Below are 21,981 nucleotides of genomic sequence, written 5' to 3'. Positions count from 1 at the left end.
ATACACCATACAGAGAGGTGACCTAACCCTTCTGCAGCCGCCCAGCCAATTTATGTGAGATCTGAAAGACGAAAACGTAGCCCTCTCCCATTTCCTAGTAGTAAAGCCCTTTCAGTCAAAAGTGAAGCTCATGTTTCCTGAGATTGCAGGTTCTTCAGAGAGTTACGGGAAAGAGAAAGTTTAAGATTCAACTCAACGAATAAAGGCAGACATGGACAAATCAATCTTAGGCAGACTGCTTTGGAGGTATGCAGAATCTGGACCCTTCTAAAAAAAAGTCACTCCAGCAAGAACCAGGCAAAGTAGTCACTAAATATATGTTTAACAAAAAATAAAAGAATGGTAAGTAAGTGAAGGTAAAGGGAATGAATAAGACAAATTACTGCAACAGACTGAATGTGTTACCCCCAAATTCATATGTTGAAAACCTAACCCCCACTGTGAAGCATTTAGGAGGTAAGGTCTTTGGGAGATGATTCAGTTATGAGGGTAGAGACCTCACAATGGGATTAACGCCCTTATAATCCAAGGCCAGAAAGCCAGTCCGCTGTCTTTTCACTATGTGAGGGGGACACAACGAGAAGCTGGCAGTCAGCAACCCAGAAGAGAGTCCTCACCAGAACTTAAGCATGCTGATTTCAGACTTCCAGTCTCCAGAACAGTGAGAAATAAATTTCTGTTGTTTATAAGCCACCCAGTCTTCGTTGTAAGAGCCCTAAGACAACTACAAAGAGACACTGTTAATGCAATGAAACCCCCATATCTGCGCTCCTGCTATGTGCCTCCCACATTGCAGGCAACACAAAGAATGCAAGAGAAGCACATGGCAGGATCCTTGCCTGTAGAGGCCTCCTTATCTAATTGGGGAAACAAAATATGTAATTGAGGGAAAAAAGTTCTAATAAGTAACAAAGTGCCCCAGCCTAAGAAGCAAAGCCAGGTAAACATGGAAGCCTGGAACAGAATTGTGAAATGGGGCTTTGCCCTTGGTACCTCTTGGTCTCCTCTCTGGGAGCCTCTCACCCCTCAGGTGTATTCTTACCCCATCCCTTCCAACCAGGGCAAGAGGGTCTGTAGGTACAGGAGTAGCCAAAGGGCTTAACCACATGTCTCACAGACAAACAAAACACAGGGAGGGAACCCCAGACAGAAAAGGTGGACAGAGAGAGCACAACTGACTGCAGCAGCAATGCTAACTGCTAGGCTGGGGGTGAGCTCCCGTCTGAGGCTTGAAGAGGAGCAGGAGGCAAGTTATTCTCCTCTCCTCAGGAGCAAACCCTTAGAGGTGCTGTCAATCCTTCCAAGGCCCAGCCCAATCCCATCAGCTGTTTTCCTAAATCCTAAGAGAGCAGGGGAGAGCAGGAGAAAAGTTCTGATTAGCTGAGACAGCAAGAAACAGAGAGGTTTATTTAAAAATGAAGGTGGAGTGGGATATCTGATACTACACAAGTCAACAAGGCAGCCACATATTTGATCTGCTATACATCTCTCTTCTCATCTACTTTTTTTCCCTGGTACTCATAATTACAAAAACAAGTTTTTTTAAAAATCGAGAGTTAAAAAAAAAATCCAACTTACTCAAAGGCTGCATTTCTTGCTTCCTCCAACTACGAATATTTTTAGCATGGAAGGATGCATGGCAGAGGCCCTGGTATCTCTCCTTCAGAAGGATTAACAAGTAACTTAGTACAACCAGTCTCACAGTTTGTTGTTACCAGGCACCCTTTCTTCTACCTAAAATGCACTCAAACACAGTCACTCCCTCCATCATCAGTACTCACGAAGAAGAAAGGTCAGAAGCTCCTGTTGCCAGCCTATAAAATCTCCCCATTCAAAAGAGTTAAACTAGATATTTCTGATTATGAATCTTCTTCAAAGTATCTTAATTTTTCTCGAAAAGGGTATCTGAGAAGAATATACTGATAGATTTTTTTCATACCACCAATTTTCCCATGGCCTTTTATATATTTCCCTCAAGAGCCTGTGGTAAAAACATACATGACCACAAAATTTAAACAACCAGTAAAGGTTCAATTAGCAATATACATGAATAACGAAAGAATGCAGAAGAATCCCAACAGTTATACTTGTGTCTTCTCACCAATAAACTCATGGCAAAAGGAGATAAAGTTAATTCCATGAAAACCCACATACATATACAACTAACAGCCCATATTTAATACGAAAAAATAGATCAAACTAGAAAAATATAAGCATTAAGTTATTCTCACTTTGAGTAGAAAAAAAATTTAAAGTCTTATTTTAGTACATGAGACAATGAGGAAAATAGAGAAAAGGGAGTAAGAAACAGTAAGAAGGGACGGAAGGTGGTAGTTTGAGAAACCAAAATTTATAGACCTCACATATGGCTTAAATCATTTGAGCAAGAGGTTGAGACTTACGTTTTAAACAGAATGAACAATGAAACCCTGACACTCTTGTAGCTGACAGACAAGGGCAGAATTGCAGGGAGAGCATCACATTGTCTGAGAACACTGGCAGGTTTAATTCATGCTAAACATGTTATAATTGGGAATCAATATGGGGCAGAGTCTACTTAAATAAACTCCGAGGGCTTGTCTAAGCAACCTTGTTAACGTCATGTTGCATTTTATTAAATGATATTCAGAATAAAAAGCTGTTGGAAAACTTGGTTTTAAAGAGGTATTCTTTAAATCACAGCATTTGATGTTCATGATAAATGTCACTTTACATGAAAGGAAACAAATGCCGAGAAAATGAATTAGTGCTCAAGGCAGCAGACAATGGCTATGAAATTGCTGTCAGTTTCTGATATGGGCAGATATACCAGGACATTCTGAATGTCCATGAACAATGTTTTCGCAATCACAGGTAGGAGGAGGAGAATGTATCTTTAGGTGCTCACTGATAGGATTAGGTCCTATCAAAGGACGATGTGGTTAGGGAAGGTATGAAACTGGCAGGTAGAGGATGGCTAACCACGAATTGTGATGCAGACCAGCTCTGGAATTCTGATGTTCAGTAACTTTATCAGAAAGCACATATGCATACTGTTGGGATGAACAGGCAGAAAATAGAACCTGGGCAGGACAGTTCCCTAGCACCATGCCCATAAGCATCCTATAAGGTAGTCATGATTCCCATTCTGAAAGTAAAAACATTGAGGCGAAATTAAATATTCTGCCCAAAGTCACATTTCTAAAAAATGATAGGGACAGGATAGAAATGCAGATCTATCTGGCTACAGGACCCAAAGCCTATCAATGCTACCAAGTGGTCACTGAAAAGAAACAGGAGCATTCTACACAGGGAGGAGAGAATGGGACCAAGGACCAGTTTGGGTAAAAAAAGAAGTTTGTGCATAGGAAGAGCAGAAAGAAATTCAGACAGGGAAGTTGGAATCAGCCTGTGTCTTTATGCCTACTTACAAAGCACCTTGTCCTGCAGCCAGGTGAGAACCATATAACTCTGGAAATAAAATAAAGATGTAAGAAGAAAGGCAAAGAGACTAAAGAACTTAAGGTAACAGGGTTAATGGAAGGAAAAAATGGAGGATTATGTGTAGAAACACCAGAGGAAACCAAAAGTTAAAATCCAGGACTGTACTAATATGGGATTTTGCTCTCTCAAAGTAAAAATGTTATTTTCTAAGTTGAGAATCTCTAAATAATGTCTAACATTTAATGCCTAGTAAATACTGTTCTAATGACAATAATTAATTTCAGAAGTGATCCAGTAAGTTCTTTCCAGTGGAAAAGAAACAGCTTTTGATAGTCAGGGGAAGCATGCTCCTCCCTGTCTGCCTTCTTCCTTGTCTGTGATGGGCCCTCTAAACGGGTGTGCTGATAGGGATGGGTCACGTTTGAGGACAAGGCATCAGTCACAGCTTTGCTTGTTTGAAAAGCGAAGGCGAAGATTCAACAGTGGGCATGGAAAGAAAAAGGCTGAGAGGAGCTGCCTTCTCCTGTGGTTCATAGGAAGAATAGGGCAATTCAGGGCTGAGGGTTTCAGTCCTAGGCCCTCAGGGATCTGCATCCAAAGTCCTGCCTCCACCACCCCTGTGCACATTTATCCTGCAGGAACCTCATGGGGAGTAGCCAATGGCAGGATGGGAATAAAGGATCCCTGGCTCTTGGCCATTGTTCGGAATCTCTTTACACCCTGGAGAGAGCAGATATCTTTACTGTTGCTAAAGAATCTTCAACAAGGCTGCAAATTAATTCCTGATTCTATGAGAACAAACATAATTTTGTTTTATTTTTGTAGAAAAATTGTATATGCACAAATTTGAGTCACTTAATCTTTCACTTATACTGTAAGATTAATGCTTCTTTAAAATTAAAATTGAAGATTTTAATCTTCTGGCAACATGTGGTTATCCACATACAAATCTTCCTGTTCAGAAGAAACATGGATATATGTTAAGACCAATTAGATACGATTCTATATTTTTCCTTTTTATTTTTAAAAATTCAATACAGGGGATGGGGATCTTCACAGAGTCAGAAGAGAAACTGGAGCAAATGTTTTATCTCTACTCTTTTCACCTCAGCAGTCAGCAGCTGGGTTGAGAAAGTTGATTCCAATCCCCATCACCCTTCAATAACAAACCACATTCTTTCCTCAACCAGCAATTGAAGAAGCCCTGCTGAACCTCTTCTCTTCAGACTCCCTTTCAACAAAAGTTGCATATCTCTAAGGAAATACTAACTTATTCTCTGTATTTGGTGCCACCATGATCCAGCTACTTGAAGGGAAGTTTAAGAGCCTTAAATGAATTCAATGAAATGATGAGCTGTTTGTGCTGCCATGGGTCACTCCACTCACAGCTGTGCAAGTCCAAATAGAGCCAGGACCATCATTCTTACCCTGACACAGAATCATAAAGAAAGACAGAGCCTTCTGCAGTATTAGAATGCATTCCCTTATAAGTCACACTCAATCACTGGCTCAAATGAAACTAATGCTCCAAGATCGGGGGAAAGTGAACAAAACACACTGTGTGAGGTAGTAATCCCCAAATGTCAACATTTGTATGGAACTTATTTTTAGAGTAATAAGCCAAGTTATTTTCCTTTATCACAACTGGAGTCTTACAAACCCAGCTGTTGAACAACATTTGTCAAAGATGTCAAAATGTCTTTCAGCATTTAGAAAGTCACCTAGTCATTATTCCTGTGCAACACATGGGTGGCCAAAAGAATCAAATTTGACAGATAGAAAAAATAAGATAACTGTTTGGGAAATACAACTCCCCACTTCCCAATCATCCAGTCCAACAATTTCCCTACTACTCAGCACCAGGATAGAATCAGACTTCTCAAAAAAACCAGGTGCATGCTTTTTCACAATTGCTACTAAACATGTATGCTTTCTGAATAATCTTCCAGTTCTCTGTTGTCCATATAACCCACACATACTATTTATAATGATTCAACGAATTAAGAATTCAGGGTCGTTATACTAGACTGAGGTTTCATGTTCTACTCCAGCACTGCTCTACCCCAGTGGGGTCTCAGTCGACCCCATCATTACTTTCTTCTAAAGAAACTGCCAGGCCCATAGCCCTTACTAAAGCAAATATCCCTAAATCACAGCTGTTTGGACCAGAAGAGAGCATCAGCAGCTCTAAAATTGCATGGTATAAAGCTTTAACCGTCAGGATGATAGTTACTACAAAACCTATCATACTCCTTTTTTTCTTTTGGAGTTTGGTCTATACGCAGATCATTGGTTAGGTTGTGGGAACAATAAATGGAAGCAGGAACATGAGGAACAAGAGAGAATCTAAAACGGAAATGCTGAACCACATTAATCATCTAAAAGTAGAATATGGACTGACCAACATTGTTAGTGCAGACATACCCTTGAGCTACAACAGATCAGAACAATCTTCCTGCTCCTGAGTTAAGTCCTGACTCCACGAGGTCCAGTCAGACTATTCGCTCATCCTAAAAGGCCCCTGAGATTCTTCACAGACTTGCCACATGACTGAAATTCTGTTTTCCTTATTTTCTCGTGCATCTTTAGTTAAGCCTTCCATTTTTAAAAGTAACTTGAGTTTCCATTCTTGTAATCAAAATAATCTATGTAGGCCCCTTGGCAAGACGTCTAAAAGTGTTCTCCTTTTCTTTGCTAATTGCAGAACAATTCTCAGATCTCCCAATAGTCTACACATAGCCTCACAAATTTAGGGGCTACTTTGCCAATATGTGCAATCACAGAAAAAGAAAGCAAATGGCTGGAAAAGCCTTTCTCCCTTGGATTGTCTGTAAACTGCTCTTATTGCATTTTTCCCTCAGTAGATCACTGTCGTGTAGAGCACAATCTACTTTCAAGTAGATGTAGGAGATTTAGCTGCAGTGAATCAAAATAAAAATGCAGCATCTTGTGGGAGCCTCAGGAGTTCCTCTACTCTCTGTGGCACGGACAACCCCCTATGGTTTCTGGGTTGGTATCAAGCCTCTGAAAGCAAGTCTTGCAGTAGCAGACCCTGATTTTCCTGATCCCAATAGAATAATATTGGCTACCAACAGCGCTGCCAGCACCAGGGAAAGATTAGGTGATATTAGAAATTAATGAACCAGACACTCAGAGCACCTGCATCTTCCCCGACTCTAATTACTCCTCCCTCTCCCCATCAAAAAAGAAATAAACAAACCATCAAACTCATCTCTTTCTAGCAGTCAGTGATTCTCAATCAGAGTTGTAGGGGGACATCTTGATTGACACAATGACTTGGTTAGAATAATATGGGCATTTTGTGACTAGAGAGCCCAAATATCCTATAATAGACAGGAAAATTCTACATAACAATGATTCATTTCATCAAAATGCTAATAGCACCCACCTTGAGAAAACTGAGCCCCTTCCAACATTTAGGGCAGAAAAAAATGAGTGAGAAAGGCAAACTAAAGGGGAAAGAACATTTTAAAAATCTATAGCTAACATCATATTAAATGGTGAGAAAATAGAAAGTAGAAGTTTTCCTACTAAGATCAGGAACAAAGCACGGAAGTGCCCTGTCACTACTTTTTTTTTTTTCAAACATTGTACTAGAAGTCCTAGGTAATGCAATAAAACAATAAAATAATATAAAAGGAATACAGATTGGGAAGGAAGAAATAAAAATATCTTTGTTCAGATGATATAATATGATCACCTATGTAGAAAATCTGAAGGAATCAACAACAACAAAAAAAAACCTCTGGGACTAGTAAAGCAATTATAACAAGGTGGCAGGATACTAGAATAATATATAAAGGTCAACTGTTTTCCTACATACCAGCAATAAACAAATGAAATTTGAAATAAAAAACACAATACCATTTATTTTAATATCTCCTAAAATGAAATACTTAGGTGTAAATCTAACAAAATGTATACAAGATCTATATGAGGAAAACCAAAACTCTGGTAAAAGAACTCAATGAAGGACTAAATAGATATTCCATGATCATTGATAGAAAGACTCAATATTGTAAAGATGTCAGTTCTTCTCAATTTGATCTACAGAATCAACAAAATCCCAATCAAAATCCCAGCAAGTTATTTTGTGGCTACCAACAAATTGATTCTAATGTGTATATGGAGAGGCAAAACACCCAGAATAGCCAACACAATATTAAAGCAGAACAGAGTTGAAAGACTGACACTACCTGACCTCAAGACTTAACATAAAGTGCCATAATCAAGACAGTGTGGTATTGGTAAAATAACAGACCTATAGACCAACAGAACAGAATAGAGAGCCTAGAAATATACCTACATCAAGATAGTCAGCTAATCTTTGACAAAGGAGTAAAGGCAGTACAACAAAGCAACAAATGATGCTGGTAAAACTGAACATCCAATGCAAAAAAATTAATCTAGACATAGAACTTATACTCCTTACAAAAATTAACTCAAAATGGATCACAGGCCTAAATGTAAAAGACAAAACTGTAAAACTCGTAGAAGATAACATAGGAAAAAACTTAAATGACCTTGGGTGTGGCAATGACTTTTTAGATACAACACCAAAGGCATGATCCGTGAAGGAAATAATTTATAAACTGGGCTTCTTTATAATTCAAAATGTCTGTTCTCTGAAACATCAGGTCAAGAGAATGAGAAGACAATCCACAGATTGGGAAAAAATATTTTCAAAAGACATATTTGACAAAGGATATTATCCAAAATATATTTAAAAACTTAAAAGTCAACAATAAGAAAACAATCTGAGTAAAAACTAGTCCGAAGACCTTAACAGATACCTCATCAAAGAAGACATACAGATGGCAAGTATGCATATCAAAAGATGTTCTACATCATATGTTATCAGGGAAATGCAAATTAAAACAACACAACACTGAGCTATCATTACACATTTATTAGAATGGCCAAAATCTGAAACACTGACAATACCAAATGCTTGTAAGGATGTAGTGCAACAAGAACTCTCATTCATCGCTGGTGAGAATGCAAAATGCTAGTCATTTTGAATGACAGTTTGGCAGTTTCTTACAAAATAAAACATACTCTTACCATATAAGGCAGCGATCATGGTCCTTGGAATGTTCCCAGAGGAGTTAAAAATTTATGTCCACAAAAAAAAAAAAAAAAAAAAAACCTTGCACACAGATGTTTATATCAGCTTTATTCATGATTGCCAAAACATGGAAGCAACCAAGATATCCTTCAGTAGGTGAATGGATAAACTGTGGTATATCCAGATAATGGAATATTATTCAGTGCTAAAAGGAAATGAGCTATCAAACCATGAGACATGGAGAAAACTTAAATGTTGGTTATTAAGTAAAATAAGCCAATCTGAAAAGGCTACATATTACATGATTTCAACTACATGACATTCTAGAGAATGCAAAACTGTGGAGATAGTAAAAGAAAAAATAATAGTGGTTCCTGGGGTTTAGTGAAGGGCAAAGGGGTGGGAAGTATGAAAAAGCAGAGCATGAAGGATTTTTAGGGCAGTGAAAATACCTATATACTATAATGATGGATACCTGTGATTATACATTGGTCTAAAACCAAATAATGTACAACACCAAGAATATACCCTAATGTAAACTATAAACTTTGGGTGATTATGATGTGTGAATGTAGGTTCATCAGTTCTAACAAATGTGCCATTCTGGTGGGTGATGCTGACATTGGGGGAGGCTATGCATGTACAGGGAGTAGGAGTAGGAGTAGGAGGAATATAGGAAATCTGTATCTTCCTCTCAATTTTGCTTCAACTTGAAACTGTTCAAATAAAATAAATGAGTGAATAAAGTATTTTTAAAGAGAGAAAGAAAAGCAGGAAGAGAACAAGCAATGCATCCATCAAAAGTAAAACAGTAGGGTTAAGACTATTCAGGGATCAAGTCCAGGCTCTATCCACCTCCTTCCCCTCAACTCCAGCAATACTACTAATTGCCACAAACTCCTTATTCCCATTCCCTCTCCTATGCACAAGAATCTTGGACTCAGGAAACTTTAAATTATAGCTTTTAAAAATTGTGTGACTATATTTCCACATCTTTTCATTTGTTCTAATTATAATTTCTGAGCAACTAATATTGGTAATATTAATACATAATATAAACTGAAAATTCTTCCATGTTGCCAAAGGGCTTAATTACTAAATCTGTGCTGTAATATGTCTGTTGGAAAACTTGTTTAGAGACTAATTCTTCAGGGGATAATTCCTCAGCGATGAAGTTTGAGTATTAATACCCTCTTATGAAACACTTTTATTGAGCCAAGCTGAGAATTAGAAGTAGGGGAGGTGAAAATTCTCTTGCCACCTCTTCCAGACTCTTTGGAAAGCTCTAGGCAGTATCAAAAGAGACATCTTGCACAAACAAGCCTCACCATGAAGGGTCAGGGCATAGAGAGACCAAATGGAAAAAGACAGCTCAGCAGCCTTGGATTAAAGGGCAAATATTTCAGTGGCTGTGGATTTAATTATGTCAGAGACGTACCCATGGCACTTTCTGTAGCAGACAGATGTCTCAGTAAGGTAAAAAGTTCAGCAAGATACACTCACAGACTGAAAGTTTCCCCAGGATGGAGAAGCCCAAAACTTAATCCTGTTTTAAATGAGTTGAGGTCTTATTACAACAAGAGCATACTATCATTCTAAATGTAAGTTTCTGACAAATAGGGGTCTTCACAGGCTAAAGCAGTGCTAACAGATTTCTCTGATGATGGACATGCTCCCTATCTGCAATGTCCAATATGGTAGCCACTAACCACATGTGGCTATAGAGCACTTGAAATGTGGCTAGTGCGAGGAAGAACTGAATTTCAATTTAATTTTAATTAATTTAAGCAAGAAAAAGCCACATGTGGCTAGTGGCTACTGTATTAGACAATGCAGGAAAAGGCTTAAGGCATCATTTGAGAAAATGATCCAAGAGGTTATCACAAGAAAATCTTATATATGTTCTGACCACCTGAAAAAATACTTTCTCTGCGCCCTCCCCATTGTAAACACACACAGACACCATTTGTAAGAAGTAACTACATCAGAAACCACTAATAAAGCAATGCTTCTCAAATTTTAGCATCCATCAGGATCAATGGGAGTCTTGTTAAAACACAGATTATTACGCCTACTCCCAGAAATTCTGATTTAATAGTTCCGTACATTTCTAACAAGTATAAATTATTCTCATGCAGCAGGTTCAGAGGCCACACTTTTGAGTAGTACTAGAATAAAAACTTCAACACTCAAACACAAGCCTACTCCTAACAAAGCGCAGCTTCTTTCACTTTTCACCTCTCTTCCACACCAAAGTGCCTCTTTCTTCAAGGTACATGGAATCCTTCTTAAACATTCTTATAAGTTTTGCTTAACACTTAGGACTAAAAATGTATGAAGAATGCAAATAAACAAGGCTATCCATGATGGCTTCTCTACACAGTAGATTCAAAATATAGTATATTTGTTGGAAACTTTGTAAGAAAGTCTAATAAATCACAGGGACCAGAAACACAGCAAGGAGGAATGCAAACCTGCCGAGACAGTTTACATCTAATCCCTGCACTGGCCCTGTTTTAGAGTTAAACTGAGCCTTTCTATTAAAATAATGTAGGTTACTTCAGGTCGAGGTCAGAGTTATAGCCTCTTTGACCATTCCAACACATAGTACTAGAAGACTATCAAAAGAACATGTCATATTAAAACATTTATATTTATAATTCAAATGACATATATTAAAGATAACCCCTTTCCATATTCCTAAAGAAGAGAAAAAATAGAAATGTAAAAGTTTCTAGAATAAACACTGATCTCCAAACATTCTCTGGTCTTTATTGTATTGTCTGCAAAAACTGATCTGGACCAGCAGTCATTTGGGAGGATAGTTTTCCTTTGGAGGCTATTTCTTTACATCCTTTGGTCTAATAATACATGAGTCACTTTAACATTAGCAGATCACCTTGTCAAATGCAATTTCCTTGACTGCTCTTTTGAACAGCCTTCTTTCTGCCTCATCCACTCTTCCATTTTTTAACTTTGCAAAGGAAAGTATTCATCCAGAATATATTATCACAATGAACCAGAACATGAAGCCCTTGAATAAACTCAGAATCCAGAACTCTTCATTATTTCCCATACCACACACCTTTGCCCTTCTTCAAACTCCCACAGTTACTCAGTTAGTGCCATCAAAAGAATTAAGAATTACCCTTGGGTCCTAGAAATTAGGGAAGACGAGTATCGCTTCTTAGAATTGACAGAGTCCCCAAGGAGTCACACAGTACTATGTACATTACTTCATTAGACTATTTAGCTATTTATGTGTGTATATTTTACAGATAGGGAAAGTGAAACAAAATGAAGTTAAATGATTAAAATTTGATACCACAGAACTTCAGAGCAAGATTAAATCACTCTATCCCTTCAGCAGTGTTTCTCAACCAGGGGCAATTCTGCTCTCCAGGGGACAATGTCTGGAGACATTTCTGATTGTCACAATCAGGGAGGGAGATTCCGGCATTTTGTGGGTGGAGGTCAAAAACACTGCTGAACATTCTACAATGCACAGGACACTCCACACAAGAATTGCCTGGCTCAAAGTGTCAATAAATAGTGCAAGGTTGAGAAACTAAATCTGGTCCACTGGCATCTCTAGCATTACTTTATTTGGCCCCAAATCAATAATTAAAGAATGGCACCCTCCACAATGTAGTCCTTGTATAGTATTTACACAGAAACATACCAGCCAAGTGCTATTTCTGACATGCTACACTTTCTAATTACCTTTAAAATAGAGGATATACAGGATATAGTTTTAAAATAGAGGATATACAGGATATAGAGGAAATTGAGCAAAGTTAGCAAAGACCAGCTCCTTTCTTTTAATGAGAAAATCTAACTAAAACCAGCTCCTTTTCTTAGCAACCTCCAGGTGCTGAGTTATAGTCGGCATCTGGCTGCTCACCTGGACTCTTCTCCTGACGTACTTTGCAGCTGCCCTTTCTTTGCTTTATCTCCAAGCATGTGCATCACTTTAAAGCAATAATGATGTACATTTATTAGAATCTCCAGAGATCTCCATCCTCTAATTGTCTATTTTGTTCAGTAAATTGTACTCATTACTGAGCCACATGAGGCACCTAAAGATAACAGCCTTTTCTGGGTGCCCTCTGTCTGAGCCTGGATAATGGGACACTATCTAGCAAATGTTCAGCAGTATTGAGCCAACTTGCTTAAAAGAACCCTTCAGTTTTCAGCTAAGTATGTTTCTTTAACCTCCTATCCCTCGTTCCTAACCATCCTCAGCTTTTCTTCAATTTATATGAATCATAATTTTCTCTTCAAGGAGTCTGGTTTTAGTTTAAGCTCTAGAAGTTGGAGAGCTCAGAAAGGATGTGATGTCCTTTCCACATCAAACAGTGAATTTCTCCTTCTGGTCTCAAAAATCTACAGCACAAGTGAAAATTCAAAGCCAGTTTTGGTTATAACGTTGCCAGTGACCACACGCATTGTATGAGGGACTGCAAATAGATGAGGCATGAATGGGCATGTGACTTCCAGTGATGCTGGATAAAATAAAATGGAACAGGCAAAACCATGTGCTTTGCCAGTGCTCAATTTGCCACCAAATCTGGAATTTTCAACACTTTGAGAAGTTATTTCCTTCACTAAAAAAGTGATTAATGAAGAAAAAGTTAAGCAGAGTAATCAATGAAGAAGGAAGGTGGTAGGTGAGGGAAACAGAAGCTACCAGACCTAACATATGACGTGGCTATAAGGAAATGATAATCAGGCCTGGTTCCCATCTCTACAGTGCATTTCAAGAGGGCTCAACAGCCCCTCCCATATAAATCACACCCTATACGAACTCACTAAAAATTCCTGTTTTGAAATATTTCCTTGCATAGATTCCATCCCATCACCATTGTCATGGTTTTCTCTTCATAACTGTTGCTTTGCATGGTACCTATGAGTTGAATCAATAAAGGCTTTTAGGAGCCTTTCACAGACAGGGCGTCATATTGCACTGACTCCAAGAGACAGGTGAGACAAGAGCCTCTATGAATTGGAAAAACAAGAAGAACAATGGCAGAGAATGCCTTTGCCTTACCCTGGAGTAGAGGGTGTGGAAGCCTTCAAACGCACTTACATCCTCATGACCCATCGGCTCTGCTGCTTTTCACTGCCCATTCATTTCTGCATGTTGGATGACCACCAATCTATCACCAACTGGCAAAGATGAAAATGAAAAAATGCATTAGGCCAAAGGATCCACAACTTCAAGTCCCAAGTCACTGCTGAAGTGAATATGAGAGTACACTAAGTGCTTACCACATAGACTCAAACATGTATAATAGCTCAAGTTCAATAAAAGTTTATTTCTGATTCATGTATGCATACTGGACAGTTGAACATGTCAGTGGGGTGGACCTAATGCAGTGATCCAGGTACCCAGGCTGAGAAAAGTCCTGCCATGTTTAAAACATAATTTCCAAGGTTGCCCTATGGGTTCTCTCCATTCCAGTCAGCTAAGAATGGAAAACAGTATGAAGAAACTTGCATACGCATTCTCTGTGCTTTTTTTCCTAGAAGTGGATCACAATACTTTTCCACTTCCATCACATTCTGTTGGTTGGCTAAAACTCAATTACACAGTCACACTTAACCTTATGGGCTGCAGGGCAGTGACCAGACTCCATCATACAAAAGTGACTCCAGCCCAATCACGAAGACAGCATTAAGTTTAGAGTAGAGGGTTCTGAATGAGACACTAGCACAGTAACCTTGACTTAGTTACTTAACTACTCTGAGTCTCAGTTTCCTCAGCTGTAAAATACTGTTCCTCTCTCATAGACTCAAAATCGGCCGGGCACGGGGGCTCACGCCTGTAATCCCAGCACTTTGGGAGTCCGAGGTGGGCAGATCATGAGGTCAGGAGATCAAGACCATCCTGGCTAACAAGGTGAAACCCCATCTCTATTAAAAAATACAAAAAATTAGCCAGGCATGGTGGCGGGTGCCTGTAGTTCCAGCTATTTGGGAGGCTGAGGCAGGAGAATGATGTGAACCCAGGAGGCAGAGCTTGCGGTGAGCTGAGATCGCACCACTGCACTTTAGCCTGGGCGACAGAGTGAGATTCCGTCTCAAAAAAAAAAAAAAAAAAAAAAAAAAAAAAAAAAAGACTTGAAATGAAACAAAGCAGCACTTCAGAATTTTTTTTTAAGAGATAGGGTCTCACTCTGTTGCCCAGGCTAGAGTACACTGTGTGATGACAGCTCACTGCAGCCTTAAACTCCTCAGCTCCAGTGTTCCTCACACCTCAGCCTCCTGGGTAGTTAGAGCTATAGAAATGTGCCACCATGCCCAGCTAATCGCTTCTTAAATGTATATAGTGATGGAGTCTCACTATGTTATCCAGGGTGGTCTCAGACTCCTGGCCTCAAGCAATCCCCCTGCCTCAGCCTCCCAAAGCACCAGTTGTACAGGCACGAGCCACCAACTTCTTGGAATTTAAGGTGCATGTGCATCCTCTAGGCATCTTGATAAAACGCAGGTTCGGATTTAGTAGGTCATGGGTGAAGCCCGAGATTCTGTATTTCTAACCAGCTCCCACATAATACTCATGCTGCTGTCCTTTGGCATTTTGAGTAGAAAATAGATAAAGGATTAGAGAATATTTTTGAAAACCATAAAATGATTTGCAGATATAAAGAACTATTATCCTGGCACTAATTGATTATAAATAAATACCCAATTAGGCAGCATTTTTTTTTTTTTGAGACGGAGTCTCGCTCTATCACCCAGGCTGGAGTGCAGTGGCGTGATCTCGGCTCACTGCAAGCTCCGCCTCCTGGGTTTACGCCATTCTCCTGCCTCAGCCTCCCAAGTAGCTGGGACTACAGGCGCCCGCCACCACACCCAGCTAATTTTTTGTATTTTTAGCGGAGATGGAGTTTTACCATATTAGCCAGGATGGTCTCGATCTCCTGACCTCATGATCCGCCGGCCTTGGCCTCCCAAAGTGCTGGGATTACAGGCGTGAGCCACCATGCCCAGCCCCTAGGCAGCATTTTTTAGGATATGTTTAGTCTGGGTACCAGGTACAATTTCTTAGAGTCACAGGATTTTGGAACAGGAAACAAAGTAGTCACTACTCTCTCCCCTTATTTTCCAAACAAGGAAACAAGCTCAGAGAAATCAACCATGCCCCCAAAATCTCACAATAACTCAGCAATATACTGAGATTAGAATGCAGAAATTTGACATTACATAACATAATTAGGTTATTACATAAACCCAATTATCACCTTCTAAAGAAGGAAAGGTAATTTTTATTCTTCTACTAAAGCAAGAACAAATATTACTTTGGCCAAAAAGATACATAGCCAAAAAGGTGCCAGCAGGTGAATTCACCAACATAGGTCACTATGGTACCAAAAGCAGGCAAGGTGTCACAAGACACAAAGCAAGAGATTTTCAAGCAAATGTTTTTCAAAATTCAAAAAATTTGCATTTTTAAACAAGGATTTTTATTTCCAATTTATACAAACTCCCAGTCACTCCTATTCGGAAACAATTAGGAAAAGAGAGAATTTGGGATTGCAAATAGAAAAGGAAAACGATTAGACGAGGAGGAGCAGCAATTTCTGTGGTAAACCCCGGGTACAAATAAAGGAACCTAAAGAGTTTTTAAAATTCCTAGCATGTAAATTATTTTGCATCTCTGGGATCATGGTGGGTCCTAGGAGCCTAGAGTTGAACATGAGGTGTAGTACCTCAGAAGTCAAAAACTCCAAGTCATGAATTAGAAAGGAACTGAACATCTGGAAATCAAGTCAGATTGGGGAGAAGGAAACCTCTTAGTATGGGTGTCATTGTCAATAAAGCAACATGAATTTGAAAGTGCTTTGTTAAAATTAGGAGAGAGTACTTATTGAGGAAGGAATGATAAATGGAAATCAATACTCACATATACATTATTAAGATGGGTAAAATGCTATTAGCATCATTTAGTGAGCAATTTGTTAAAAGGTAAAAATGTTCCTACAAACTTCAATAAGTTTACCCCATACCTTACCCCTAACACTCTTCCACCCTAATGTTTTTCAGCTCCTCAGACAAGAACTCAGAATTCTTACCCTATTTTTTTTGTGTGTGTCACAGACCTCTTTTGTAGTCTCTTGAAGCCTAAGGACCCCCTTCTCAGAATTATGTGTGAAATGTATAAGATAAAATACATAAGATTACAAAGGAAGTGAATTATACGAAAGATTCTCCTATCCAGAGAGATGCTGGGGAGTCCATGAACCCAACTTAAGAACATCTGATTGAGGAATGATTCTTCTAGGATGATGAAAGTTTTTCCTTACAAGAAACAGCATATGCAGAAAAGTTTTAAAGCCTAAAGATGCGCAGTAAAAAATCCTGCTCGCAATCAATCAGTGAAGAAAAGAATGCGCTGCAAAGAGAAGCCTGACCTTGAATTTCTGCCAAAACTCAAAGCTATTCATGTTGTTGCTTTAAAGCCCTACATTAAGGAATTACTCAGAAAATTTTCTTGGCCCCAGCCTTGTAGACACAGCATATTCTGTGGCCTGATGGCAGATGAAATAAAGCAGCATTGGAGAAGGGAAAACTATATTGAGTCCTGGGCTTGCATCCTAGTCCTCTAACTAGTTCTCTGCCACTAACTAGCTCTGTTACCTTAGTCAAGTCACTCATCTCTGAATTGAACTCTCTATAAACTGAGAAGGTTAAGTTAAATAATCTTCAAGGGTTTCTTCCTACTCTGAACAGTTAGGATCCGAACATAATGCACAACCATTTCTCTGGAAAGAAACATTAGCAAGACGTCTTTTTGCCCTAAGCTCACAGTATGAATATATTTTCTAAATAATTTTTAGAGTCTTCAGAAATACCTTATGAGAATCACCTAACCATAGAACTTTAGACTTGGAAGAGATTTTAAGAGACATCCACTATCTCATCAATCTCAGTGAACAAGTGAGAAAAGTAAGGTTCAGAAAGGTGAATAGATTGATTTTTAGTCACATAATAAAGTGGCATTAATGGACTGTTGGGCCTACTGCTATCTAGCACAAGCAGGATTTTAGTATTCAGCATTGGTAGTAAAGATAAGCTCATCAGTTCACTTGGAGAGAGAGAAAGAAACCTCAGATAACCTAAGCCATAGGATGGGAGCCACATAAAGCAGCAGGTGACTGGGGTAATGGCACCTAGAAGCAGTATCCTATACCTCAGGCAGAGTCAAAGCTGGGGCCCTCATTACACACTATAACCTTCCCATCTCAAAGAACAGTAAACAACAGCTAGAGAACAAAGAACAGTTATTTCAAAATAGGTGGATGGATGAATTAACCCTGACTAATAACATCATTAAAACCAAAGCACAAGTTTGGGGCTGCTAATGTAATATTGAAAGGTCAGCATTAACTAAGAAAATCTAAAAACATCTGTTAGGAATTTTCAAGTTTTAGAAGAAATGAATTAAGAATTATTTTGACCTATCTTCTGTGGACAGCCCTGAAATACAGTGACTACTTTATCAGCATTATTTTTACTGATACTCTCACTGCTATCTTCAGAGCATGCACTTACCAGCTACTGTTCAGGTTTAAAATTCACATGTACATTTCCATAGTCCCATCCATGTGTGTAGACTAGTTTCACATGCAAGTAATTAGAAACGATGAAGTTGTTGGAAACTTTCATGAAATCGTGATTATTATGTTTAACTAACCAACGATATGTATGCTGGGTGCATTTAAAGCCTATGCTATGATGCTTGTCAGTTTACTCTCTGCCTTTTCCCTTCAGAAACATGCAAGTACAGTCAGTGTAATCACAGCCATTCCTCAATCCCCATGACACACATTATTCCTACCTTATGTAAACAGTTACGGCTTTCAGAACTATTTTCTTTGAGATTTTGTTTGAGGGCTGACATAGCCTTTCAAAATTTTCTGACTAGAGGCTACACACACTGCTGATTTGCCAGCTCCATAGTTCAGCTCCTCCAGGAATTCCCAGAGGCAGCAGTGCCATCTACTGGTAAGGAGGGTACAACTTGGTTTCCGGGAGCCTTGGGGGTGACACCAGCCAAGAACCTGAAGGAACGGCAGCCTAGATTTAGGTCTTTGAGAGCCCTTCTTTTCTCAAGCACATTACAAGCATAACTGATGCTTACAACCTGAGACACGTAACTACCACAGGAGCTTTCATCGTGTGAATGGTAGGTCCTCTGGAAGCCACATAAAGCCAGCCAGGCTAGCCAATGAGGCAGCTCTGCCTTGAAATGTCTCCTCAAGGATCCAAAAGCAGGCAGCAGAGCCCTACTGAATTAAACATTTCCTGGCTCTCCTCTTTCCCCAATGCTTCCCTATGAGATGATCTCACCCAGTGCCTCCACCTGTGGCACTGTTAGCCAGCTGTATCTTACAGTATCTGTCCTAAGGAAGGTGCTCAGATCCCTCTCAATATGAAGGCTCTTATACTTACACAACGTGACACAGATCCTCCTCAAAGGACACTACTGCTTAGGCATGCAGGTCGGACTCTAATCTCTCTCATTCACTCTCTGTCCTTCCCGTCCCTGACCCAGGGGACAGAAACGACAGAAAGGAAAAGATTTTGTTGTTGCTTTGAAAGCAACACTAGTGGGCTTTTATTGAATCAGAGAATAAAACCTTGTCCTATAGGTCACTGAAGTATGTTGCTAGATGGACTAAGCCTGTCAATCTTTTTGTTATCCCCTGCATAACCTAATCAGTGTTTCCCAACCTTTTCAAAATCCCTGCCTCCCTTCCACAGGCCAAACAAACAATGCATACCCTCTGTGGTTTATGGAACAAAGATAAGTTTCTTTCCTCTGAAAATAGAAGGGCATACTATGCCACCTACCTTACCCTCAGCATTCTTTTCTCCCCTCTACTCCATGCCACTTAAAAAAAAAAAATCTCTGGCCGGGCATGGTGGCTCACTCCTGTAATCCTAGCACTCTTAGAGGCTGAGGCAGGTGGATCACGAGGTCAGGAGTTCGAGACCAACCTGGCCAATCTGTTGAAACCCAGTCTTTACTAAAAAATACAAAAATTAGCAGGGCATGGTGCCGCACACCTGTAATCGCAGCTACTCGGGAGGCTGAGGCAGGAGAATCGTTCGAATCCAGGAGGTAGAGGTTACAGTGAGCCGAGATCGCACCACTGCACTCCAGCCTGGGTGACAGAGTGAGACTTTGTCTCTAAAAAAAAAAGAAAACTCTGATAACGTTTTAAATTATTCCCACTAATTTGGTTTGTGTGACAGTCTATCAGGTGATAACCTATATTTCACTTTACTAGGGTCATTTGTGATATTCTGAATGAGCTTTGCAACAACTTGTTCTTTTACTTTCATTCATCTCAGAAAACCGACAAAAGTTGATTTGCTGTGGCTGATAAACCTGAATTTGATCCCCTTAACAAATTTAGATGTTTCCTCTTAAAAAAATATTTATCTTGCCTAGTAAACTGATTTATTAGCAAGTGTAGACATTTCACAGGCATGGGGTGTGTTTTAGAGGTTTGAAATCAGGTCGTTTCCTAAAGAAACATGATGTTGTACAGGAAATGTTAAGAGCTATAAAGGGCTTTGAAGGTATCAGGATGTCCCCAAGGGACAAGGTAGTGAGACCCTTGCCCATCTCATACCAGAAAGAGATCTGAATGAATTACATGGAAACTCTAGAACACAGTAATATCTTCATAATGAGTTAGTTGAACCATTTCTTACGGAGTCGATTACCAGGTGTATTCAACAAATCAAGAAGTTAACCCGTGGAAAATTGAAGGGAGTTTTTATGTTTGCCTATGAGCTGTCTGGGAAAATGGAGGAGAGGCAGGGAATACCTTGCACAGCTCAACCTGCTCTTAAGTTCCTGGACACACCTTCCCCTTTTTAAAGTATGATTTAAAGGCAACAATCCATCTCCCCCGGACTCCCATACAAACCTCTTTTGGCAGCCAAATGGTCTTCATCAAGCACACACTTTTCAAAGAATTAAGGAGGTCTGAGTAGGTGTAGTTTAGACCCTGCCTTCCCTCTCCCCACAACCCAGTAACATGCTGAAAATAAGTAATTACCCTCCTGGGCACCCCCAGGAAAACCTGTTTACAGAAACTACAACTCTTCCTCTGAAAAAAACCTTATCTTCTTAAGGAAGAATCTCAGTGTGATGGTCTGGTCTGCAGTTCACTGCAGGCATTTCCCTCCTCACCATTTACCAGTCATCAGTTACGCTGTATCTGAAATTCCTTTTTGTAGCCTCTCATTTAGACCGGCTCCACCGGTGCCCAACTGCTTAGAAAAAAAAAAGAAAAAAAAATAGCCTCTGAACGAATCTCTGGATTCCTCCAGCAGGCTCAAAGCGTTCAATTTCGCTGAAACTCTGGGGTGAAAACCGCCAGGTCCAGCGGGCAGAGCAACCTCCCGGGCAGCACCGGGGTTCCGTTCCCGGCGAGGCCGCCCGCACCTAGGCAGGAGGGCTCTTCGCACAGCTGCGCTAGAAATTCGGTTTCGCTCGCGGCCGCGGGATTAGTTCGAGTCCCACGGGCTGGCCAAAGTGACACTACATTTCTTCTTCGTTCTCCCATGTGACAAGTCCCCCTGCATTAAAGCCGCCTCCTCCTCGGCCCCAATCCAGGTCCAGCGCCCCTGACGCCCGCGCCCCATCACCCGCACCCTCCACCTAGGGAGGGGGTTCATGCCAGCAACCCTCCGGGCGGGAAACAAAGGCGGAGGCAGGGCTGCCAGGTGGGCAACTACCCTCGGGCAGACCCGTCACCGCAGTGGGGTGGATGGGAAGGTGCCTGAGAGGATAGAAAAAGGGAAACCAAGGCAACTGGGACTGCATCCTCCCCGAAGCTGGGCTCCCGGGGCAAGCTGACCCCACACCTCCCCGCGCCCCGCCCAGCCCTGCCTAACCCGCTTGCCGGGACCCAGCATGGGAGGGACTGGGGGCCGCCCGCAGCGCCGCTTACCTCGGGAGAAGCGCTCCGGCTCCCTCCGACGGCTCAGGAGAAAGCCCCACCACTCGCGCACGCGCTCTCGCGCACTCGCGCCTTAGCCCCTCGGGCCCCCGCGCGCGCCTCTCCGACTGGGCTCTAGCCCGCCCCGGCCTTGTCCGTCAGCGTCTGCAACAGCCAATCCGGTCGCACAGAAGGCTCAGCTCCAGTCACGTGGTGAGACCAGCCAATCACCAAATTGCCCTCGGCAGCGCCCGCTCCGATGTCCCTGGGGGTTCGGTTGCTACCTAGCAGAGCGGGTGTGAGGTGGCATAAAGGGTTGAGTCTCTGTTTTGGGGGGCTGAGTGGCAGTCAGTTGATCAATTACCAGATCAATTGACTTCTCAAATTATAATATAAATAAGAATCACTTGACTATCTTGTTAAAATGCGGATTTTGATCCAGAAAGTCTGGGATGGGGACCTGAGATCCTGCATTTCTAATAAGCTCCTAGGTGGCGATGACGA

General features: G+C 40.7%; 1 protein-coding gene across 7 annotated transcripts in view; it reads right to left on the bottom strand.

The window, feature by feature from the left end:
- Window positions 1-21,642, bottom strand: part of LOC105469876 (transmembrane protein 108) — a 343,076-nt gene extending 321,434 nt beyond the window's left edge. For all 7 annotated transcript variants that reach the window (XM_071090926.1, XM_071090927.1, XM_071090925.1 and 4 more), the window contains exons 1-2: window positions 21,490-21,642; window positions 13,563-13,681 (exon numbers count right to left, since the gene is read on the bottom strand). The gene's annotated coding sequence lies outside the window, so the exon portion shown is untranslated. The remainder of the gene's footprint in view (window positions 1-13,562; window positions 13,682-21,489) is intronic.
- Between the last annotated feature and the right edge of the window lie 339 nt (window positions 21,643-21,981).

The sequence above is a fragment of the Macaca nemestrina genome, chromosome 2 (genome assembly GCF_043159975.1).
Source record: "Macaca nemestrina isolate mMacNem1 chromosome 2, mMacNem.hap1, whole genome shotgun sequence".
Classification (NCBI taxonomy): domain Eukaryota; kingdom Metazoa; phylum Chordata; class Mammalia; order Primates; family Cercopithecidae; genus Macaca; species Macaca nemestrina.
This window is presented reverse-complemented; position numbering and strand designations above follow the sequence as displayed.